Source organism: Cololabis saira, chromosome 13 (genome assembly GCF_033807715.1).
Source record: "Cololabis saira isolate AMF1-May2022 chromosome 13, fColSai1.1, whole genome shotgun sequence".
Lineage (NCBI taxonomy): Eukaryota > Metazoa > Chordata > Actinopteri > Beloniformes > Belonidae > Cololabis > Cololabis saira.
Window position 1 is genome coordinate 2,880,505 of NC_084599.1, and position 26,620 is coordinate 2,907,124.

Genomic DNA, 26,620 nt, shown 5'->3' on the forward strand with positions numbered 1-26,620 from the left:
TAATATTTATTTGTTAGATCCCGATTGATTCATGTTAATGAGGAGTCAATCTCATACACCAGAGTAGATCATGGTGTTCCACAGGGTTCATTAAGGTCAGTGACTGTGTTTCCATGCATCAATAACCCTTTTAAAACCAGAATATTGGCAATAACCCGAATTTGCACGGCCATGTAAACACCAATTTGAATAACCAGAATTTGCTCATATTCAGGTTTTTAAAAACCCCAATATGAGCCCTGGGTTACTCCTTTTAAAACCTGAATATTGGGTCATGTAAACACCAAACGGAATATCCCCATCAAACGGAACATGAATCTGTTTTCTGCTCATGCTCTGTTCACAAGGAATCCTGGGGCCTCATTTATCAACCGTTCGTACGCACAGATGTGTGCGTAATGTGTGCGTAGGAACATTCCCACACAAAGTATGGTATTTATCAACATGTATTTGTGCGCAGGAACGCGTGTAAATATACGCACAACTCCGACCATGCGTACACACAAAACCTAGTGGTAGAACAGTGAAACTACAAATAGAACCCATTAAAAGAGTCACAGTGTTCAGCGATCTCAAACTTCACACATGTTCCCCGTTTCCTCCAATTAAATAAAAATACTCAATTAGTAAATTAGCAGACATTTTGAATAATTGGTGTGACAGCTATAAAAGACAGCTGTGGAAGGACGACCTGAAAAGAAAATACAAGTACCACAGGGAGCGCGTTTTCAGAGAGCTGATCTGTTCAGTGAGAGCACGGAGCGGCTTCTCAGCAGGTAGCGCTTCCCCAAAAACATTCTGATGGATCTATGCCGCGTTTCACAACCTATGTTGGAGCGAGAGACAAAACGCACCACCGCCATCCCAGTTAAACGAGGATTTCACGCCATCGCCGGATTCCCAAACATAATTGGAGCTAGATTGCACCCACATGGCCATAAAAGCACCATCACACAATGAATTCAGTTACGTGGACATGAAAGAATTTCATTCAATCAATGCACAAATAATCTGCAATATGTCTCTGTTGCCCGTCGTTGCCCGGTGGCCTGGAGGAATGCAACACTCATTTATTCTGCAGAACAGCTCGGTTGGTGTTTGCACCTCCAAGCAGGAGCTTTTGACTCCAACCAAATCTTAATTTATATGGATAATCTTCCAAGAAATATATCAAACATGGTCAACATAATTATTTTACTAGGTCACATACATAAATGCAAATGGAATAACAGAAAAGCCTCCATTGTACATCTGAAAAATGAATTTAAACTGTACTTAGCGTCTCTAAAACTGATGTGTGAAAAAAACGATATTGCCAAAAGCTTATATGAAACGATGTCTTTGTTTCTTCATTTTTACCCCCCCCAAATGTTGAATATCTGTAGATAATTGATTATTTCGTTTCATTTGCCTTTTGTTGTAAACTCTACAGAATTTTCTTCAATAAAGTTTGTAAACCTCCAAGCGGGAGCTGTTGTTGCTCCATATATGGTCAATTGGAGGCGTTTCTGTATGCAAATGACGGTAACCGTGCACGAGCACGGCAGTTTAGAACAGGTGGGATTTATCATCACGGATGTGCGTACGACTGGTGTCCGCACGTTTGATAAATTTCAGATTTTTTTGTACTTACACGCTTACTAAATTTCATTCCTACGACAGAATTTAGAACTTTTTCTACGAACGGTTGATAAATGAGGCCCCTGGTCTTTTGAGTCCAGGAAGTTCTTCTAAACACGGAGAAACCAAGACCAGGAGGAGACTAATCACTTCATAAATGTAATGAAGGATATGAACATTTCTGCATTTGTAGACGGTAGAAAGTACCGGGATTGAAGATTTACAAGAAGGTGAGTGAAAAGTTGCGCAAAGCAGCATTTGTTTTGAATTTGGATACAGGAAGAAGAAGCAGAAATGACGGGAATTGTGTCATGATGTTCTCCGTGCGTCGCTGGTTTGATCCAGATATCCTGAATGATTAATTACCATGTAAACAGAATATTCTGAATGTTTCAGTAACCGGAATATTAGCAATAACCTGAATTTTGACTGCATGTAAACGTAGTCATTGCTTCTCACTCCTTGTAATGTCATACCAAGCTATTTTTAGACAGCATAGGATCAAGTTTCAATGCTGTATTAGTGATTATCAGCTATACATATCCATGGTGCGAGATAACAGCTGTAAGCTAACTGGACTGTAAACGGGACTTATAGCACGTCTACCAAACATGACATAAAAGCCTGGATTGCTGCAAATTTATGAGGTAATCTTTGAACCTGAACACTTCAGAAATAGATTGTCCAGTCTTTTATTGACGCTGGATGGCATTACGTTTACATCTAGCACTATTGTGAGGAACCTTGGAGTTGCTTTTGACCAGGATTTGCACTTTAAATCACTTATACACCAAGTTTTTGGACTTGGTTTCTTACATCTTTGTAACATTGCAGAAATGAATCAAAGCTTGTCTCAGAGTGATGCTGCAAAAAGGATCCATGCATGTGCTATTTCAAGATTGGACAACTGCAAATCCTTGTTATTGGCATATCCTAAAATGACTCTGGCTAGCATCCGGCTGGTCCGAAAGGAGATGGAGAGCTCGGATGTAGAAAACAGGAGAGATTATATTTCTCCAAATGTAATTTATCTTCACTAATTTCCTGTTCAATCCAAATTAACATTTAGCATTAGTAATTTTGTTCCTTTTATATAAAAGAAAGCTTGGTTGTATATTATCCCAGCAGAGCACTTGACTTTAAGGCTGCAGGCTTACTTGTGATCGGTTCTGGAACGACCCGTCTTAGAACATCAGACTCCTCTCTGTCTGCTTTTAAATCCCTCGTCAAAACTCCCCTTTTGTCCTTAGCTTTTGACACCTAGCAAGACAGTGGACTGTACTTTATTTTATCCTTTAATTCTTTTATCTTTTATCCCACTTCATTGCTTTGATTGTATGAATTTTGCTTTTACCAACGTTTTATGTATTTTAACTTATAGTATTTTATTTAAAGGGGGGCTATTATGTCATCTGATCTATTTTAAACAGGCCTTGAATGTCTTAAAAACAAGCTTTTGATTGTTTTTGCTAAATAAATGAGAAATTGAGCCTCTAAACCATGTCTTTATCTTCCCATTCCCTTACCTCATTATCTATGCAGGATTCTGAGTGGGCGGGGCTATGATAATGAGGCTCTGTGCTGATTGCCTGCCTGAATGACGCGATACCCCGCTACGAAAAAATGGCGGAAGCTCCGGCCGGCGGAGTTAGTTGTGGGCGTGATTTCACGCATCGGAGGCCAAACTATGGAAATCACTCCCGTTATTACGTAACGATGGGATAAGACTCTGAACGGCTCTTGGATCCACATCACACTGGACGGCTCATCCGGGCGGCTGTACAGACTAGGGCTGCACGATTCTGGACAAAATGAGAATCACGATTTTTTTGCTTAGAATTGAGATCACGATTCTCTCACGATTTTTTTCCAATATAAAATTTATTGCACTTATTACTTTAACTTTGCAACAGCTGAACAAAAATATAATAACAATAAACATCTCTTGTCTTCTTTACACAAACCTTTGAATAATTTAAACAATAATAACAATTTAACAATATTTGTTCCTCCCTGAGTTGAACACCCTTTCAGAAAGGGGACTTGTAACAGATCCTGTAGTTCTGAGGCAACAAATTATTCCTCTGGCTGCTTTTTGCTGTAACAGCTGACATTGAACATAAAAACAATAAACATCTCTCTTGTCTTTAAATAATTTTAACAATAACAATTTTAACAATATTTATGTGCAATATGTGTCAGGTGATGAGAAAGGTAGATGTTTCTCCAAATGTAATCCACAATCATTAACAAAATATAACAAACATGACAACATGATAGTTGACCATGACAGGACTACAACAACCTAGAACATAGGCCTAGTCCTTTTTTTATGCAGCCATCTTTTTAAAAAAAAAAAAAAAAAAATTTTTTTTTTTTTTTTTTTTTTTTAAATCATCGTCATTTGGAAATGAGATCGCGTTCAAGCATGAATCGAGATCGCGATTTTTTAATGATTAATCGTGCAGCCCTAGTACAGACACTGCAGAATCTGGTTGTTTTCCTCCTTCTCTGAGTTGGCAGGCTGAGGGGAGACCACTTTATATGTGTTAAAGCAAGAAAAAACCTGGTTTTCATAATAGGTCCCCTTTAACCTTTTAAATGTATTTTTGAGCTGGTTTGTACGGTGGCTGACGAGGGCCAAACGCACTGCAACTCAGTTAAGGAAAACGGCTTCAAGTACAGAAACGATTCAAATTCACAAACTCAAAACCAGGTACAAAAATAGGAACGTGGTGCAAATGAAAAAACATGCTGCAAAAAACAAAGACAAATGCAGCATCATCAAACGCTGCAAATAGAGAAACGATGCAAAGCACAAAACGATATAAAACAAGAAACCATCTTCAAAAGAAAAACGCTTCATAACCGGTCACTACAACTGGAAGTGCTCCAAACCTGCAGGGGGCGCTGCTGACTGAACCACAGTGTTTACATCCATTACGAAACTTTTCTTTATTACATTTTACACCAGACGATACAATGTACAGCGTTGTACAGTGATATAAACATCGTATATAAATATAGTCAGAGAAAAAGCACATTACCGTTGGAGCACTTCCGGTTGTAGTGACCGGTTATGAAGCGTTTTTCTTTTGAAGATGGTTTCTTGTTTTATATCGTTTTGTGCTTTGCATCGTTTCTCTATTTGCAGCGTTTGATGATTCTGCATTTGTCTTTGTTGTCTTTGTTGTTTTTTCATTTGCACCACGTTCCTCTTTTTGTACCTCGTTTTGAGTTTGTGAATTTGAATAGTTTCTGTACTTGAGGCCGTTTTTCCTTAACTGAGACGCATTAGGCCGTTTAGTGCGTTTGGCCCTTGTCAGCCACCGTAGGTTTGTCTTTTTACCTATGATGTCTTTTATGTATTCTTCTATACAGCACTTTGATCAGCTGTGGCGGTTTTAAAAGTGCTTAACAAATAAAATTGGATTGGATTCACATGAATACACAAATTAATTTGAGAAAAAGTACAAGAACATCAGAACAGTCAAAAGCACACTGCAAGACATACAAGAAGGCTGCCAGGATTAATGTGTGTTGTAGGTCTACAATACTGTGTTTTGAATATTGTTTTTGTACCTAGAAGGTTATCATGATAGAGGCAGTTTTTTTATAACTTTTACAATGATCACTCATATAGGTCCCTGGTTCTGATCTGGTGGTTAGAACCTTATCCCACGGCCAGTGAGCTCTGGCTGCAGATCCTGACAGAGGCAGTTGTATGTTCTTCCTGTGCTTTCATGGGGTTTCTCCATGTACTCAAACTTCCCCCCACACTCACTTCTGTGGAATCTGCTTAGTGTAGTTTCTGTTTAACTGCAAGCTTACTTGTGATTCCTAAAGTATTTCATTTATGTTTAACTGCAAGGGGCCGAAATGCGTTTCTTTGGCAGGATGTCTGCTGCCAAGGATAAAGCTGCTTTCACATAGAGCGTGGTTTGCGCCGCGCCGACTCTGCACCGACTCTGCCCCGACTCTGCCCCGACTCTGCCCCGACTCTGCACCGACTCTGCACCGACTCTGGGCCGACTCTGCACCAACTCTGCCCCAACCCTGCACCGACTCTGCGCCGACTCTGCACCGACTCTGCGCCGACTCTGCCCCGACTCTGCACCGACTCTGCGCCGACTCTGCACCGACTCTGCACCGACTCTGCGCCGACTCTGCGCCGACTCTGCCCCCACTCTGCGCCGACTCTGCGCCGACTCTGCCCCGACTCTGCGCCGACTCTGCGCCAACTCTGCCCCAACTCTGCGCCCTACCCGGCGGTCGGGAGCCATTTTCCGACTCGTTTGGACGTACAGTAGCTACAGCTCGGTTTGAAAAATGTATCTGTCGCTGCTTCAAAGAAAAGCCCTGGCTTTAGTTCTTCTTCTGAGGAGGAGGAGGAGGAGAAGACAAGCAGCAGCAGCAGCAGCAAGGAGGGGATGGGTCCATGAAATCCTCATGAAGACATGAAGAAGGATTTGGGGGAATAAAGGCTCGTTGGAGCTACAGCACAATTCAATTTTATTTATATAGCGTCTAATACAACAGATTATGTCTCTAGACACTTTCCAGAGACCCAGAACATGAACATAAACCCCCGAGCAATTATTACATAAACAATGGCAGGTAAAAACTCCCCTAGTGGGAGAAAAACCTTAAGCCAAACAGTGGGCCAAGACTGGGGGGTCGGGGACGTCAGCAGCACACAGCAGGCAGGTGGAAGCAGCAGCGAGATGACCAGAGGGGGGGGGGGGGCGCAGGCAGGTGGAAGCAGCAACGGCTTCAGGCTGAACAGGAAGCAGTTTGACAGCCTGTTGGGGAGAGTTGGTTCCACCATCTTGATCGTCTCTGATCTACAACCCGCACGTTTTTTTTCACCCTCCACCTCCTTCTGGACGCTCCGAGATGTCATCACACGCACGGTGAAATAAGAAAAATGTTCAATTTGGGCGCAGGCAGGCGCGGCGCAACGCCGCGGCAGGCGCCCTCTTGCGCGCCGCTGAGCTCGGTATAGCGCATACACAATGAGAGGGATCGCCGGCAGCGGTTTGCGCTTTGCGCCCTCTCTGTGAAAGGGGCTTTAGAAGTTGAGTCGTCTGGGAGAGAACAGAGCTGATGCTCCTCAGAGCAGAGCTGATGCTCCTCAGAGCTGATGCTCCTCAGAACAGAGCTGTTGCTCCTCAGAGCTGATGCTCCTCAGAACAGAGCTGATGCTCCTCAGAGCTGATGCTCCTCAGAACAGAGCTGATGCTCCTCAGAGCTGATGCTCCTCAGAACAGAGCTGATGCTCCTCAGAACAGAGCTGATGCTCCTCAGAACAGAGCTGATGCTCCTCAGAACAGAGCGGATGCTCCTCAGAACAGAGCTGATGCTCCTCAGAACAGAGCGGATGCTCCTCAGAACAGAGCGGATGCTCCTCAGAGCTGATGCTCCTCAGAACAGAGCGGATGCTCCTCAGAGCTGATGCTCCTCAGAACAGAGCTGATGCTCCTCAGAGCTGATGCTCCTCAGAACAGAGCTGATGCTCCTCAGAACAGAGCTGATGCTCCTCAGAACAGAGCGGACGCTCCTCAGAGCTGACGCTCCTCAGAGCTGATGCTCCTCAGAACAGAGCCGATGCTCCTCAGTCCTCAGAACAGAGCTGATGCTCCTCAGAACAGAGCTGATGCTCCTCAGAACAGAGCTGATGCTCCTCAGAACAGAGCGGATGCTCCTCAGAACAGAGCGGATGCTCCTCAGAACAGAGCGGATGCTCCTCAGAACAGAGCTGATGCTCCTCAGAACAGAGCGGATGCTCCTCAGAACAGAGCGGATGCTCCTCAGTCCTCAGAACAGAGCTGATGCTCCTCAGAGCTGATGCTCCTCAGAACAGAGTTGATGCTCCTCAGAGCAGAGTTGATGCTCCTCAGAGCTGATGCTCCTCAGAACAGAGTTGATGCTCCTCAGAGCAGAGCTGATGCTCCTCAGAACAGAGCTGATGCTCCTCCACATCTAGAGGAGCCACATGAGATGGCTCAAGGCATCTGGTCAGGAATCAGGATGCCTCTGAGACGCCTCCCTGGCCAGGTTTTCCAGCAGTAGGGGGAGACCCCAGGGAAGATCCACAACACATTGGATGGCCTATGTTTCTGGGATGACGTGGGAATGCTGTGAAATCCCACTAGATGAGCTATCACTTTCATAAGCGTCTTGCTGTGCAAAGATCCAGCAGGGGCAGTGACATTTCCTATCTCTTTTTAGCTCTCTCTCTTCGCCTGCTTTCATGTACTTCCCATAAATAAAGACCACCACAACAACATGGTCCATGCATTTCTTATTTGAATATTGGACAATCCATTGATAGAAGGATATCCTCTCTACAGTCTTAACCTAACAGCTTTTTCTCTAAAGCCATAATCGCCCTGAACAAAATGTGAATGCCTTCATGTGCAATTACTGTTTTTACCGTGCAATTTTTCCCGGCCTATCTGTGCAATATTCCACCACCTGTGTAAATATGTGTAAGTATCTGTAGATAGGATCTCACGTCTTGATTTGAATATTTAAAAATGCACCTTAACCTTTTTATATTATTTATATTTCTGTTTGCACTGTCTTGCACTGGCAAGGTGATGCTGCGTTGTTGTTTTATTGTATTCTATAGTATTGTATTGTATTGTATTCTATTCTCTTATGATGTTTCATTGATATGTTATATGTTTGATATTTTCTTAAATGTGAAGACAGTGCCAGTGTGGAGACTTTTTATCTACACAGAAAGATTATTTTTATGTTTAAAATAGTTATTCTACTCATTTTTTTTTATTGAATTTATCTGTTGCAAATAAAACCTGTCTTCCAATTCATTGCATTTTTAGCCTAGTTATTTTTGTGGTAGAAGTATTGTATCGGTACTCGGTATCGGCAAGTACACAAATTAAAATACTTGTACTCGGTGTGAAAATAATGGTATGGGGGCATCCCTAGAAGAGTCATCAGAAAACTTGTGAAGATGGCAGGACTCTTGTATATACTCAGTCAGAAGGATAAAAACCTTTCTACCTTTTTTACTCCCAAGGTCACCTTCAGAAAAATTAAGAAATTAAAAACCATTAAAAGAAATGTAAAGAATGTATAAATGCTGGGTCATGTGGTTGTCTTCTGTAAAAATGTGTGATTGTCTGAGAGAGTTGTCATGACGACAGATTTTCTCTGCTGGTGTCGCTATTGCAGGACTCAATCCAGCAGTCCTCCCCACCTGAACATGTTCATCCTCACAACCACCACATTTCAGCACCTGTAGTCAGTACTCCAGTTGTAAAAATAAATCAGGGGGGATGGTGGATTTTATCATATGGGGACAGATCATTTGTGCTGATTACAAATAATATAATATATTACAAATAATAGCAGTGACCAAAACAGCTGCAGAAATACTGCAGGAACGACATAGCAGCAGTTAAATGCAGCCTTCTGTAAGCTTTAAATATCCACTGGGCTTACATCAAATACATCAAAACACAACAATAAAAAACACTTTTCTGAACTTATCAATATGACTCTGTCCTTCACAGGATAAGTAACATGGATCACTGGAAAAACTCACAATCTTAACAAGAATATTTGTCTTATTTCTAGTTAAAATGTCTCATTTTAGTACAAAAAATCTCATTACATTTAAAACAAGACTCATCACTGGAAAAAAACAACAATTTTCACCTGTTTCAAGTAGATTTTCACTTAAAATAAGTAGAAAAATCTGCCAGTGGAACAAGATTTTTTTGCTTGTAATAAGAAGATAAATCTTGTCCCACTGGCAAATTTTCCTACTTATTTCAAGTGAAAATTTACTTGAAACAGGTGAAAATTGTCAAATAAGTTATTTTTCTGGTGATGACTCTAAATGTTGAAATAACAGTAAAACCACATTCATTGATGAAATGACATAAGGGATGGAAAGGAGGGATGGAAGTTTTACAGGGGGGATGATTTGGACCGTTTTTATTTCAGGGGGGGATGCCATCCCCCTCATCCCCCCTCAACTCCAGTACTGCCTATATTTCTAAATAAACCGCTTTTGGATTTAAAAACATGCCGTTAACACATGAAAAATAATTTGAAGCAGAGGAAACGCGAGTGCTGAGGATTCTGTCTGTGTTGAGTGCCCTGCTACCGTAATGAGACGCTGGAAATCACTGAATTATCCAAACAACAAAAAAAAACATGATTCTCTTTGTCATTATGAGCTCATTAGAGGAACCGGTCAGGACATTATCTTTTTATTATTATTATTATTCTTTTAAAGAATAAACAGTAAAAATGTATAAACATTTTCACATCCTGTACCAGCAAGGAGCCATCACCATTCATCATAGAATGAACAAGAAAAGAACAAGATGCGCTTATGTTGCCGACTCTTTTTTTGGCCCGTGGTGGCACAATATACTGACTTACAACATGAAACACGGCAAACACAAAGGCTGTCGTGTAACAATGCCCCCTTGGGAAGGAGGGAAATGTAAAGCCAAAGACAACAAGACAAGAACATTGTTACCAGCTGCGTGCCAATTCTCTTATATTTGTTTTATTTGTAGAAATGTACTCAACACTGAACCGACAACAAATGGAGCGAAAGTTGCATTGAAATTATCGGCGTGTGAAGAGTAAAAAAGAGCAAACTATGAATGGGATGTCACTACACCAGTGTCCCCTATGGGAGGAAAAACAAGAGCAGTCAGCATCAATGCACCCACATGGAAAACTCTGCTAAAGTGGGAAAGGACTGCTGTGCAATAGAGTGCACAAAGACATTCAGAAACAATTCAAGCAAGACTTTACAGATTGCTGAAGGCTATGAAGAGAGAATAATGCATTAGCTGATTTTTTTTTTCATCCAGTTGAGTAAGCTTACATCTCACATTTAGCCAAATAACGCTATTTATCATTACAGATGTTATTTGCAAAATTTGATGGCAGAAAATGGCAAAAGGAATGGTGCAGGGATTATTCTCCACTGCTACTACCACGACTTTAAGCTCCTTCATGCTTCACGTCCAATACAGTTCATATTTTTCCCTCTATGCTATACAGGACTGTCTCAGAAAATTAGAATATTGTGATAAAGTCCTTTATTTTCTGTAATGAAAACATGTCATCCATTCTGGATTCATTACAAACCAACTGAAATATTGCAAGCCTTTTATTATTTTAATATTGCTGATCATGGCTTACAGTTTAAGATTAAGATTAAGAAAATAAAGGACTTTATCACAATATTGTAATTTTCTGAGACAGTCCTGTATATGGAAGCGTAGTGCTGCCGCCCCAGAAAAAGAAAAGAATATCATTATCACGTTACAACGTGAAAAGTTTATTGTTAGAACAATAAAAATGTCACGTTATAACGTGATATTTTTCACATTATTACAATATACAGACTTATTACGTTATAAGGTGATCATTTATTGTTAGAACAATATACTATTTATCACGTTATAATGTGAAAAGTTTATCGTTAGAACAATAAATGATGTAAGGGATAATGGCCGACGAGGTGTACATGATCCTAAATATATGGACGACGCGGGGGCGGGGTTTGCCTCTGCTAAGTCCATATATTTATGTTAATGTTCACCTGGAATGACACCAAGGTCAATTACCAAAAAACATAAATATTAAATCAGTTATTCATGCTTTAATGTGTTTTCAGTGTAAATCATTAGCAGAGCTGAGTAGAGGAGCCAAAAATTGTACTCAAGTAAAAGTACTGTTACTTTAGAATAATATGACTCAAGTAGACGTAAAAAGTATCATCCAAATAATTACTTGACCATTCAAACAGACAAAAGTACAAAATAATCATCTTCAGCCAAATTAAATCAATGAAATAATAAAATTAATTAAAATTAATACAAAATTGGCTTAAATTAAAATAAGCTTAAAGTAAATTCAAGTACTTTAATAAATAATAAAATAACAAAATAAAAACATAAATTAAGCACAAGTAGCACAACATGTCAAGCCTTTGTACTTTTCTTTTTTAACCAGCAGAACTAGAACAAACATGAACTCATAGAAACTCTGTGTGTGTTTGAGTCTGTGTAAATGTGACAAAACATGCAAAAACTAACATTTTTCCCAAAGAATCACCCAGTGATGTCATGAGATTGACGCGTACGTGGATAAAAGGGATAAAAGAAAAGTAACAGCTCAACGTAGCCTAATGTAGTGGAGTAAGAGGAACAGTTTCTTCTTCACAAATCTACTCAAGGAAAAGTAAAAAGTATAGTGATTCAAAACTACTCCTAAAAGTACAACATTTCCCAAAATGTACTCAAGTAAATGTAACTGAGTAAATGTAACTCGTTACTACCACCTCTGATAACAACCACAGCTGAGCGACTATTTCATCTCTGTCTGCAGAAACACCTGAGGGTCTGACTAATACCTGGAACAATCACTACCTTAAGCTTAATGAAACCTTTATTTACTTGAATGATTGATAATATTTGTAGCTTAATAAAACAATTAAGGAAACTAATCTGTGGACTTTGATTCTTTGAAACAAATATATTTACTGTTTGTTACTGAGTGGTATCTCAGGTCCGTCCTAGTTACTGCAGAATCAACACTGTGTCCATTAAGGACCTTATGGGACGTAAGGTCAAAAAAATAAACGTTTCATTAAACTACAAATATTATCAATCATTCAAATAAATAAACGAAACAAGACGGTCGGCTATCCCAAAGTAGAAACTATTTAATATGAAATGCTACATTTCCATTAATTGTGAAATTGGAAAGAGATCCTGGCATGTCCATCATGGTTGCATTGAGGAATATTTAAAGTTTGTGGGTGGATGGTGTCCACTGCTTCAGAGCTTTGTACTGTCCTGTACTGATGGATCCGTGGGCCTGCAGGCTGCTCTCACAGCCATGACCCGTCACCCACATCATCTAGCAAGTTTACACTTTACAAAATCCCTCATGTCTCCGTCCTGCGGGAGCCGGCTCTTCTTCTCTGAATCTCCGTTGCCGTGGTTACCACCTGGCAGTTGATCCAGTGCAATGATATTAGTTTTCTAGGTGTCGGTTATAAGTGACTACGTTTACATGCAGTCAAAATTTGGGTTGTTGCTAATATTCCGGTTACTGAAACATTGGGAATATTCCGTTTCCATGGTAATTAATCATTCAGGATATCTGGATCAAACCAGCGACGCACGGAGAACGTGATGACGCAATTCCCGTCATTTCTGCTTCTTCTTCCTGTATCCAAATTCAAAACAAATGCTGCTTCACGCAACTTTTCTCTCACCTTCTTGTAAATCTTCTATCCCGGTACTTTCTACCGTCTACAAATGCAGAAATGTTCATATCCTTCATTACATTTATGAATTGATTAGTCTCCTCCTGGTCTTGGTTTCTCCGTGTTTATAAGAACTTCCTGGACTCAAAAGACCAGGATTCCTTGTGAACAGAACATGAGCAGAAAACAAATTCCTGTTCCGTTTGATGGGGATATTCCGTTAGGTGTTTACATGACCCAATATTCAGGTTTTAAAAGGAGTAACCCAGGGCTCATATTGGGGTTTTTAAAAACCTGAATATGAGCAAATTCTGGTTATTCAAAGGTGTTATTGGTGTTTACATGGCCGTGCAAATTCGGGTTATTGTCAATATTTGAGTTTTAAAAGGGTTATTGATGCATGGAAACACAGTCAATGTCAAGTGTCAATTACTCTCAGTCTCTAAATCTGAGAGGCACTTTAACCTCCCGGCCCCTGGAAACAGTCTCCGGGGAGTGGTGGACTGGAGAGGAGACCCCGGGACGGGATCTGACGATGGCTGGCACGGTGATGGCCCCTGCGGAACAGCAACGCTGTTGCAGTCGGGGAACTGCAGTCCAGCTGTGGTGGGGCAGGGACGGCTGCTGCTGCTGCTCCGCTGGTCCACTGTCTCGGGACAGCCTGAAGGGTCGGCAGGGACGGCTGGCTGCTGCTGCTCCGCTGGTCCACTGTCTCAGGGACAGCCTGAAGGGTCGGCAGGGACGGCTGGCTGCTGCTGCTCCGCTGGTCCACTGTCTCGGGACAGCCTGAAGGGTCGGCAGGGACGGCTGGCTGCTGCTGCTCCGCTGGTCCACTGTCTCAGGGACAGCCTGAAGGGTCGGCAGGGACGGCTGGCTGCTGCTGCTCCGCTGGTCCACTGTCTCGGGACAGCCTGAAGGGTCGGCAGGGACGGCTGCTGCTGCTGCTCCGCTGGTCCACTGTCTCAGGGACAGCCTGAAGGGTCGGCAGGGACGGCTGGCTGCTGCTGCTCCGCTGGTCCACTGTCTCAGGACAGCCTGAAGGGTCGGCAGGGACGGCTGGCTGCTGCTGCTCTGCTGGTCCACTGTCTCGGGACAGCTCCGCTGGTCCACTGTCTCGGGACAGCCTGAAGGGTCGTCTGCTGCCACAGCGGCAGCATTTTACAAGTGTTTCATTGAATCAGTTTTAACTTTCAACATAATAGCTTGGTTCGGATCTTTATCTAACATTCACCAATCCATAAAACAAAATTATTATATTGAGCAGTAAAATAATTGGACAGAAGCAGGAATCACTGATCGGCATCTATAACAGAAGGACTAAACGAAAGGGACAACAAATAGCCTCAGACATCACACACACACGCACGCACGCACGCACGCACGCACGCACGCACGCACGCACGCACGCACGCGCACACACACACTCACTCTACAGTCAATTCTCCCCCAGGTCACAGATACAGATACTAACATTCAGGACAAACAGAGCCATGTCAAGCTTTGTCCCTCATCCATCACACTCAGAAACAGCTGATTTACCTATTTATTTTTTGTACCTGCTTTTAAACATATTTTTAAAATCATTGCCTTTAATGTATTTATTATGCACTTAATGGGGGACTTATTTTTATCTCTTTGTTCTCTCTTATTTTATCTATGGTTTACTTACAGCATCTAAGTCTAAGCAGTACTTGTGATTGCCCAACGGATGTTCTTTACATTGATTGTGTGGTTTGTTTTTGTATTGTCCTGTCACATATGTTAACTGTACACGCACTGATGCTGACACTTTTACACAAACGCCTGGATGCGGCGGTTCCGGAGGCGTTCTGGAGGCGTTCCGGACGCGCCGGGCTCCGGAGGCGGACCAGCTGCTGGGGCAGTGCTGCTTCGGGGAGGGGGTGGTCCTGAGTGCACCTCGGCCAGCGCCCTGGATTCCGTCTGCCCCTCGGCCACCCTCGGCCCAGTCCCGAGAACGGCCCTCTCGCCGGCCGGCCCGACCCCGAGGGCGACACCCGGTGGCCTCAGGCCCGGGGGCTCAGGCCCGGTGGCCTCAGGCCCGGTGGCCTCAGGCCCGGTGGCCTCAGGCCCAGGGGCCTCATGCCCGGTGGCCTCAGGCCCGAGGGCCTCAGGCCCGGTGGCCTCAGGCCCGGTGGCCTCAGGCCCGGGGGCTCAGGCCCGGTGGCCTCAGGCCCGGTGGCCTCAGGCCCGGGGGCCTCAGGCCCGGGGGCGTCAGGCCCGGGGGCTCAGGCCCGGGGGCCTCAGGCCCGGGGGCGTCAGGCCCGGTGGCCTCAGGCCCGGTGGCCTCAGGCCCGGTGGCCTCAGGCTTGGTGGCCTCAGGCCCGGTGGCCTCAGGCCCGGGGGCTCAGATGGGGGTCCCTGGCCTCCTCTCCCACTCCGAGGGGGGGGGTTGGCTAGGCCGGATGGTCGCCGGCCTGAGTCGGGGATGGGGGTGTGTGGCAGGGTGGAGGTTTGGGCGTGGTCTGCGGGGAGCAGCACACAGGTGGTGCCTAGTTCAGCTGATTGGGCACACCTGTGCCCAATCAGCCTCTCCACCCTGCCTGGCTATTTCACACCAGCAAGCTGTTCTGCTGGTGTGCTCCATGAAACCCGTGTCCTCTGTCCTGTCGGTCGACCCCAGTGGCACGAGGTTGCTACAGTATACAAGAAAGACTAAAAGGAATCAGCTAAAAGCCAAATTAAAAAGGTGAGTGTTGAGCTTTTAAAAGCATCAACGGTCTCTGCGGCCCTGCGGTTCTCCGGCAGGCTGTTCCACAGACGTGGGCCGTAGTGATGAAATGATGCCTCAGCGTGGGTTATGGTTCTAACTTTGGAAATGATTAAGAGGCTGGTGCCGGAGGAGCTCAGGGTCCTCCAGGGTTTATAGGGTAAAAGCAGATCAGACAGATAAGAAGGCCCCAGACCGTTAAGAGATTTAAAAACTAATAAGAGAACCTTAAAATCGATCCTGAAGCGCACGGGGAGCAGTGCAGTGATTCTAAAACTGGTGTGATGTGAGCCCACCTTCTGGTCTTCATCAGCACACGTGCAGCTGAGTTTTGTAATAATTGGAGACTAATGCTCTTTTTGGGAAGACCAGAAAGCAGGGTGTTACAATAATCAATACGACTGGAGATAAAAGCATCAGCACCTCCGTGTTTGCCCGAGAGAGAAATGGGCGGACTCTGGCTAGACTCTGGCGACTCTTCTTAAGGTGATGAGAAACCTATTTTTGTTGCGTTTTTTATGAGGAATAAAATTCAGCTCAGAGTCAAAGATAACACCCAGATTCTTTACACAATGTGATGGTTTTGGTAAAAGTTTCTCTCTCTTGGCTTCAGGAAACTTTTGTTTTGTCCTGTTTGAGCTGTAGAAAGTTCTCTGCCATCCATGACTTTATATCTAAAATACAGGTAAGAAGGGTATCAATTGGTTTTGTGTCTTTAGGAGATATACAGTTGTGTGTCATCAGCATAACTATGAAAGTTGATGCCGTGCCTCCTGATGACGTCCCCAAGCGGGAGGATATATAAATTAAAAAGTATTGGGCCTAAAATCGAACCTTGGGGTACCCCACACTTGATTTTATAGGTTAATACAGAACCAGAGAGGCCTGCCAGGTTTCTGAGACTATGTAACAAAGTGAGGGGATCTACTGTATCAAAAGCAGCACTTAGGTCCAGTAGCACCAGGACTGAAAGTTTCTGTGAGTCCATGTTACACCTGATATCATTAACGATCTTTAACAGGGCCGTCTTGGTACTGTGGTTCGTCCTAGAACCAGATTGATATTTCTCTAAAACATTATTACTGTTTAAAAATTCACTGAGTTGGATAGAAACCAATTTTTCTACAATGTTACTTAAAAATGGTAAGTCCCTATTTTCTGTCCTAACCTTTCAATGGTTTGACATGGAGAGTCGTGGGTGGTGTCATCGGACTCGGTTTTGACTCCTTCACCTTAATTTGTGCAAATTAGCCCCACCTCTTCTTCTGATTGGTCGATATGTGATAGTCCGTATATTCTGGCATAACTTTTGAATGGTGTGACATACAGAGTCGTGGGTGGGTGGTTACTCTGAGACTCTATGAGTGATGATCATCAGAGCAACAGCTTGGTGGAGAAACTGTTTCTGTGTCTGGAGGTTTTGGTTACAGAGCTCTGTAGATCCGTCCAGAAGGGAGGAGTTGGAACAGACTGTGTCCTGAGAGTAAATAAATGTTTAAACCCCCCTTTCCTTCAGGCAGCAGAGCGTTGTGACTCTCATGATATTGTCCATGCTAGGATACAACTCGCACAATCAAATGTTGCAGCTGAAAATTGTTCAAGTTGTGTGCCTCATCTCATTTATAATCGTATTTTATGTTCTGTTGTAAATTTTGCGTTCTGTTTCATTTATTCCATATTGTCTTCATATCTTTCTCCTGTTACATGCAGCCTTGCCCTTTTTACCACTTACGTACCTCTATAGGCACTTTTCCACTAGTTCCTACTCAGCCCGACTCCACTCTCCTCGGTTTGGTTCTTTTCCACCAGGGGTCTAACGTGCTGAGTAGATACTTTTTTGTATCTATTCTGCCGAGCTTCTAAGCTGCTGAGTCGGCTGTATCTGACGTCATCACACTACAGGCCACCGATTGGTCGGGGGGTTGGAGTCAGACGTCTGAGTCAGGAGGAGGAAATCAGAGAAAGAGACTCTGACGGATTCTTGTTCATTTTATTCAACCAGCAACGGCAGCAAAAGTCTGTTTCCTGATCCAACTCTGAGGTGCAGATGTTCATAAACCTGGTGCTGAGGAGAGAATTAAAAAGATCTAGACGGAGATAAGGAACGACCAGATCTACCAGGAGCTCTGTCTCTTCATAGCTGCTCACGGCTCCAGCTGACTTTTCAGCAGCACAGAGACAAACACATTTTTTTTAAAAAGCGTTGCCGCTTGAAGCTTCTCTGACTCTCATTTTTTAACTTGATATCAAACACAAGCCACAGACCCAGCAGCACATCTATCATCTCCTGCAGGTTCTACATCTTTAGTGTTGTTGTCTTCTTCATTTACATCACACAATCAAATACATCACAGCAGCTTCACTCCAACCTCCTACTTCTGATCTGGGTGTCGGGCTGAGTAGGTACTAGTGGAAAAGCGCCATATGTAAGATAAGAGATAAGATAATCCTTTATTTTCTCCCTCAGTGGGGAACCTTACTTTGTTGGCAGCAGTACACTTAGCACACACATGTAGCCCAGTGGTTCCCAGTCCTCAACTACCCCATGTCTTAGATGTTTCCCTGCTTCAGCACACCGTGTAAAAGTAGCTGTGTCACCAACAGACTTGTGCACATCTTGATGACAAGTTGATGAGGACCACTAATAAGAATCAGGTGTGATGCTGCCAGGCCACATCTCAAACACGCAGGGCCGTGGGTGAGGACTGGAATTGAGAAACACTGATGTCGCCTTTAATGACTTTTTAACCCATTTATTCTACTCGTCTTTCATCAGCTATCATTCTCCTGTATTTTCTTTCATATGCACATTTCCCATCATTCTCTCATCCATCTCTTTCTGCCCGGTCTTTTCCAGCATCTTCCTCTCACTCACCCTTTTCTTTGACAACTTTTCATCATCTGGCTCTTTACTTTCCTCACCATTCCCTTCTGCTCTTCTCCCATAACGTCTTGTCTTTTTTCTCACTGCTCCTCATCCTTCATTTCATCAATCCTCATTTACACTCCTGGTCAGAGCAAAAGCAACACAGCTGCATACAAAAACCCCAATGAATCTTCTCTGGGTCACTGTTTTAATAAGCTAAGATGGGCTGCAGCACCCTGCAGCCGCACCGCTGCTGTATTATTCACACACAGTGGCATCCATTAAAGCAGCACAACGTAACTTTCAGCTTTTGTTGAGTTTGGCGGCTCCTTTGGACAAAAGCGGTAGTGCTTTACCAGAAAGGACACTACATTTCCCATGAGCACCAGCGCGTACTGCCAGAAAACTCCTCTCCCTGTCGCTGCATTTGTTTTCCCAAAGGAAATTCTTGAGCATGCTCAGACTGCAATATCCGATCCCCCATATACATGGCACTAACATTCCGACTGTGAACGAATTATCTAGGTGCTGCAACCCGATTACTAAATGCCCGATATAGGTCCGAAATAGGTCCGAAATAGATCGGGTTCAGGTGTTCACATGCAGTTTAAAAGTCTGAACGATGTCTTATACGATCAGAAACACGATTGAACTGCTGCATGTAAACGTACTATAGGTGTTGACAAAAGTGCATACCTGAAGGTGATGAACTTCTTTACATATTTCAACCATCTCTTGTCCAAGACGACGGCTACAAGGGCTTGTAGTGAGTGAACGCCGGGCCAATGTTTATTCTTGTCCGGGCATTTAGCTTGTTACTCTCCCGCTTTCTTTTTTCACCTCCTCCGATAAAACCTTTATTTTCTTGGGTTTTTCCGCTGCTTGGGCCATGATACCAGCTTCTGCTGAGCTCTGCGCTCCACGCCCCGCCCAGCTTTGGTCTCCACTACGAATGGGGAAGGAGGGGGAAGTGACGTATGCCGTAAAGCAGTCAAAGCCGTAAAAATGTGTAGTTTTTAGTGTGGCAGGGTTCCTACCATGCTCCTCAAAGTTACATAGTGCAGTGAAGGAGATACAGACCCCTCAGACCATGACAGAGGTTCATTAAACCTGTTGGAAGTTGATGTTCCATCACAATGATGATGATGAAATATTAGATTAAGCTGGAAAAGTTACATAGTGCTGCTTTAAATGAATGTGTGTCTGTGCATGTATGTGTGCATCTGTGTGTTCTTCAATTACTCGCCTCAAACATAGCTAGATCTGTTGAAACAGTCACACAGCATAGTGGGGACAGAACAAAACAGAACTCGATTTAAGAAATCGTTAGATATTAAATGTAAAGTTGGGTTAGGGCAGAGAGCAGACTACGAGCATGGGCTTCACTTTCATGAGGACTCTAACACTAACCGTGTTGGCGATGCAGAGTAGGAGTGACGGATGTCCTGGTTAAGTGTTGCTGTGCTCTTACTAAAAATGATTAGAGATGCACTGATTGCAAGTTTCTTGGGGGATTGTTGATTTTTCAGATTGTGACCTCCCCACACCCACTTTTCTTCAGAGCTGTAATCATCCATTTTAGATTTCCAAGCTACAAACATTTGTCTTTTTTCCACATTAGTTTTAATTATTTAGCATATATAATAAAATTATTTTAATTTTCAAATGTAAAATTAGTAAAAAAAAATAGTAGTTCTGGGTTCACTTGCTACTATGTATCATTTTTGACAGTACAATTACCACAATAATGGCGCTTTTATACTAGTACCTATTCAGCGCGACTCGATTCGCCACGGCCCGGTTTTACGCTTTCCCACTAGGGGTCGAGGCGGGTGGAGGCGTGACGAGTAGCTACTTTTCTGTAACTATTCTGCCGAGGTTCTAAGCTGCTGAGTCGGCTGTATCTGACATCATCACACTACAGGCCACCGATTGGTCGGGGGGTTGGAGTCAGACGTCTGAGTCAGGAGGAGGAAATCAGAGAAAGAGACTCTGACGGATTCTGGTTCATTTTATTCAACAATGGCAACAAGGCAATGGCAGCGAAAAAGTCTGTTTGGTGATCCAACTCTGAGGGTCAGATGTTCATAAACCTGGTGCTGAGGAGAGAATTAAAAAGATCTAGACGGTGATAAGGAACGACCAGATCCACCAGGAGCTCTGTCTCTTCATAGCTGCTCACGGCTCCAGATGACTTTTCAGCAACACAGAGACAAACTAACAAAAAAAAAAAAGCCGCTTGAAGTTTCTCTCAATCTCTTTTTTTTAACTTGATATCAAACACAAGCCACAGACCCAGCAGCACATCTATCATCTCCTCCAGGTTCTACATCTTTAGTGTTGTTGTCTTCTCCGTTTAGATACACAATCAAATAGGTCACAGCAGCTACACTTCAATCCTGCCCACTTCTCATCTGGGTGTTTAAAAAGAAACGAGGGCAAGGCGAGACAAGTCGCACTGAGTAGGCTACTAGTATAAAAGCGCCATAACAGTCAGCCCTAAACCTTGGTGTTCTACCCCACCTGAGATCAAAGACTGTGATCAGAGTATAGTAGCTTCTCTTCAGTGTCTCTGAGCCACCTCCAGCATTTGGCTACGTATAAACAGCGTTTAGCTGGATGTATTAACCCAGCGTTGCCTAAACACACGGTCATCTCTGATCTCTGACTTCGCCACCAGCAGCATCCTCTGCCGGTGGCGAAGAGCATCTCTGAATGCACAACACCGGAACCTGCAGCGTGGGTCCGGTCCGGTCAGGCGGGGGAGAGATTTGTCCATCAAGACTCCTCTCCCTGGCCCTGCCCCTTCTCAACCTTTCCCCGACCCTGAACCTAACCTGGGGCTTGCTGATTGGGCCGGAGCTTCGGGAGCTGCGTGCTGGCCTGCGGTCCCCACCCCCGGTCATCCCGTTGCTGCGTCCACCTGCCTGCGGTCCCCACCCCCGGTCATCCCGCTGCTGCTTCCACCTGCCTGTGGTCCCCACCCCCGGTCATCCCGTTGCTGCTTCCACCTGCCTGCGGTCACCACCTCTGGTCATCCCGCTGCTGCTTGCACCTGCCTGCGGTCCCCACCCCCGGTCATCCCGCTGCTGCTTCCACCTGCCTGCGGTGCCCACCCCCGGTCATCCCGTTGCTGCTTCCACCTGCCTGCTGTGTGCTGTTGACGTCCCCGACCCCCCAGTCTGGCCCTCGGCAGGAGGGTCCCCCCTTATGATCCAGGTCCTGGTCCAGGTTTCTTCCCTCCTAAAGGGGAGTTTTTCTTGCCACTGTTTGGCTTAAGGTTTTTCTCCCACTATGGAAGTTTTTACCTGCCATTGTTTATGTAATAATTGCTCGGGGGTTTATGTTCTGGGTCTATGGAAAGCGTCTGGAGACAACTTTTGTTGTATTAGACGCTATATAAATAAAATTGAATTGAATTGAATTGAATTGAATTTCCCCTCAAACTAAATTTCAAAAGGGATATTCCACGGATGGGCTGAAGGAGCCGCTAGCCTCGGCTAATGACGCGTGTTCAAGGAGGGCACATTCCAGTTAGTTTCCTGATTGAGTTAATATACTCAAGACGCTAGGATCGCAACCATTCAGACTCTGAATTGGGATTCAGTAAAAATTAACTAGATCACTTAATTTGAATGTACCAGGCTGAATGGGAGTACCGTTGTTCTACAGAGTATTTGATTCCAATGTAAAGTGCCTTGATATTATTTTCTGTTATTATTATATAATTAGCACTATACAAAGTAATACATTACGGGATTAATGCTGTCTTCGGGTCAAGGAAGGAGGAAGGGAAGAAGGAAGTAAGTAAGTAATTAAGTAATTAAGTAAGTAAGTAAGTAAGTAAGTAAGTAAGTAAGTAAGTAAGTAAGTAAGTAAGTAAGGAAGGAAGGAAGGAAGGAAGGAGTGGAGAAAAGAAGGAAGGAAGGAAGGAAGGAAGGAAGGAAGGAAGGAAGGAAGGAAGGAAGGAAGGAAGGAAGGAAGGAAGGAAGGAAGGAAGGAAGGAAGGAAGGAAGGAAGGAAGGAAGGAAGGAAGGAAGGAAGGGAGAAAAGAAGGAAGGAAGGAAAGAAGGAAGGAAGGAAGGAAGGGAGAAAAGAAGGAAGGAAGGAAAGAAGGAAGGAAGGAAGGAAGGGAGAAGGAAGGAAGGAGAGAGCAGGAGGAAAGAAGGAAGGAAGAATGAGGTCATTTTGACCCAAAGACAGTACAAGGGTTAAATTGTAATTCTGTAATTAATAATTCATTTGAACCAAATTTGATTAACAAAAGTCTCCTGTACTCTGGTCTTCACTGACCATAAACAACATATTTATTAGATATTAATAACTCTGGAACCCCAGCAACACACTTGAATTATAACAATTACAACATTTCTTTGTTTGACAAAAGAATTGAGTCATTCTGTAATGTAGTTTTACAAAAATAATCATTCAACAGCTGCTGAAAATATAGTGACAGTGTTGTTGGATTGTCCTGGTCACGATGAAGCACGCATAGGCAGACAGACCGACAGACAGACCAGAAAAAGCAGAGACAGAAATGGCACTGTAATTAAAAAACGACACCATTGCAGTTTCAGCGCTGACCGAGTCAAAGCAGTTACAATCATCCATGCTCACATAATATATTGAGAGGCTGCCCTTAATAAAGTAGAGTCAGCATGTGCAGGCAAACAGTAGGTGCAGTGATTAACTGAGAGAGCAGTCAGGGGAAGACTAAGTGCCAATCATTTCTTCCTGACTTGTCAACACATGGAACATAGTGTAATTTTAAACAAAGCCGGGGAAGCAAGGGAATGGTTCCTAGAGAGAGGGCAGCACGGGGCTTCACAAGAGACGCATGGCTTAGTCAGTCACTCAGCTAAACACCGTCTACCTGCTTTACTCAGCCTCTTCCAAATCCACACTCTATTCCCCATCATTAATCCATACATCGCTCCTCCAATCTCCGCTGCGTGATAAATCCTCACAAGATCCCAGCATTTTGTCATTCCCCTGGCCTATTCTCTGTGCTATCCTAATCCTCTCATCTCACCTTTGTCTGCCACACACAGGAACAGAGGGGATTTATGGAAGAGGTGCTGAGAACTGTTTGAAGGATAACATGGCGACTCTAACAGCTCTGAGACAACTGTCTGATTATGAATGTCAGTTTGTGTACTCCATTCATTTGCACAGGATTTCCTTCCCTTTTTTTCATTTTTGACACTGTTGTAGACATTGTGGTACAGGAACGACATTTGACCATGCTACCTGAACAAAACTGAATGAAGCGAGAAAAACTCAGAGATGAAGAGAAAGAACAAGATGGAAAAAGGTAAGAGGAAGAGGAAGATGAAGTGTTCTGAGTTCAATTTGGCTACGGCTGGGTAAAGGGCAGTGTTGGTGAATTATTTATGGATTCATTAATATAGGTAACACACTGTATATTGAAGATTTAAGACAGTGTATCAACTAGAGTTTCTTAAATAAGGTCCACTGCCTTTATTGCACAAAATTTTATTGATATATTCCTATCCTTCTGGTGGTATCTTGTCTCACAAAAGGGTATTAACCCACCAGGATTTCAAATATGCAGACAAATGTAGTTGGAACTGTCCCATGTCCATTTTTTGGGACCTGTTAAATTTGACTTCAATGGTTTCATCCTCTTAACTTTCCATGTCTGTGTTTCAGACTCATTCACATGTTTGAGTACACACACTATTCCTAATGGTTATGTCCTCAGGTCCCAGTGCCCTGCAGGTTTTAGATCAGCGGAGAGCATGTCTGTTCCTCCAGGGCCACCGCGTTGCATGTTTTAGATGTTTCCCTGCGGCCCTCAAGGCCTTGAATCGGGCACCACTTGTTAAGGTTGGGTTGTGTTCTGAACTCAAATGCAACACTTTAGGAGACAGGAACAGATTAATGCCCTGCTAGGCGTTTTTAATTGTCCAAAAGAAATCAGGAAAAGTAATTATAATTCAGGCTTGTGTAGCTGGTAAACTGACGGGAGCAGGTGATAAATCAGAGAAACATCTAAAACATGCAGGCAGTGGGTCTCCCACCTGGTCTTCCACCAGTGGCTTGCTTCCACCTGGCTAACATCCTGACCCACTTTTTGGCTTAAGGTTTTTCTCCCACTAGGGATCTGCCACTGTTTATGTTATTTTTACATAATAATTGCTTGGGGGTCATGTTCTGGGTCTCTGGAAAGATCCTTCAACTTCTGTTGTAATAGAGGCTATGTAAATACAATTGAATTGAATTGTAGAACAAAGCCTAAGACAATAGTAGACAGAGCCATGTACAAAGACTGTGCATTGAGTGATGAAGACTGTCCGACCCTTGTTAAGCAGATTTATGTCATATTGCCAAGACATAACCATCAGCATAAGCACACTGTGGTTGTGGAAAATATATCTCTTGCATGTGAAAGCTTGTTGGACAGATGGTGTGACAAAGGTCCCTCCTGGCTTACTCACAAGGGTTTTACGTGTCGCGAGCAGTGGACATAACTGCCGTCTGTTCCAGAGAAACATTATCTTTCACTTTACTGAGGTCCACTGTTCTTTCAACTACCCCTTTACTGTCTCAAAAACACTTTTGAGACAAAGTTTGAAAAATACGAAAACTGTCCCAAAGCATAAACTCTCGACTCGTTGTGGGACACAGTGTTCTCTTTGCGGGGGGTCAGCACTATGAAAACATTTGTTAGATTCAAGAAGGAAGGAATTATCAGTTTTAATATGTCATGGAAACATGGAAGTAGCTTTTTTGAAAAGGATATTTTTATATCCCTCCTTCACTTTCAGGTAAGAGTATAGAGCTTGTATCTAAATGTTTCTTTTTGTTTGTTTTCATCAAAGTCACTCTGATTGCCATTATTCTGATTCAGATTTTCACTTAAGAAAAAAATAGTAGTATAAACTATTCACCCATCCATCCATCCATCCATCCATCCATCCATCCATCCATCCATCCATCCATCCATCCATCCATCCATCCATCCATCAACTTCCACTTATTCAAATTCAGGGCGCAGGGCCCCCTTAAGCAGAGAGCCCGGACCTCCTGCTGCTCTTCTCTGAGAATGCTGAGGATTTGCCAGGTCACTTCCCAGTTGGACCCTCCTGAAACACCACAGAGCATCCAGGGAGCATCCAGGGAGCATTCAGGGCATTCAGGGAGCATCCAGGGAACATCCAGGGAACATCCAGGGAGCATCCAGGGAGCATCCAGGTAGAATCAAGGGAGCATCCAGGGAGCATCCAGGGAACATCCAGGGAGAATTCAGGGAGCATCCAGGGAGCCTCCAGGGAGCATCCAGGGAACATCCAGGGAACACCCAGGGAGCATCCAGGGAGCATCCAGGGAACATCCAACGAGAATCCAGGGAGCCTCCAGGGAACATCCAACGAGCATCCAACGAGCATCCAACGAGCATCCAACGAGCATCCAGGGAACATCCAACGAGCATCCAACGAGCATCCAGGGAACATCCAGGGAACATCCAGGGAACATCCAGGGAACATCCAGGGAGCATTCAGGGAGCATCCAGGGAGTATCCAGGGAGTACCCAGGGAGCATCCAGGGAACATCCAGGAACCATCCAGGGAGTATCCAGGTAGAATCAAGGGAGCATCCAGGGAGCATCCAGGGAACATCCAGGGAGCATCCAGGGAGAATCCAGGGAGAATCCAGGGAGCATCCAGGGAGCCTCCAGGGAACATCCAGGGAACATCCAGGGAACATCCAGGGAGCATCCAGGGAGAATCCAGGGAGAATCCAGGGAGCATCCAGGGAGCCTCCAGGGAGCATCCAGGGAACATCCAGGGAACATCCAGGGAGCATCCAGGGAGCATCCAGGGAACATCCAACGAGAATCCAGGGAGCATCCAGGGAACATCCAACGAGCATCCAACGAGCATCCAACGAGCATCCAGGGAACATCCAGGGAGCATCCAGGGAGCATCCAGGGAACATCCAACGAGCATCCAGGGAGCCTCCAGGGAGCATCCAGCGAACATCCAACGAGCATCCAGGGAGCATCCAGGGAACATCCAACGAGCATCAAGGGAGCATCCAGGGAGCATCCAGGTAGAATCAAGGGAGCATCCAGGGAACATCCAGGGAGCATCCAGGGAGAATC

At 44.1% G+C, this 26,620-nt stretch overlaps 1 protein-coding gene across 2 annotated transcripts in view; it reads right to left on the reverse strand.

Moving 5' to 3' along the window:
- Nucleotides 1-26,620, reverse strand: part of nlgn1 (neuroligin 1) — a 560,456-nt gene that overhangs the window by 499,808 nt on the left and 34,028 nt on the right. The gene's annotated exons all lie outside the window — the stretch shown is intronic.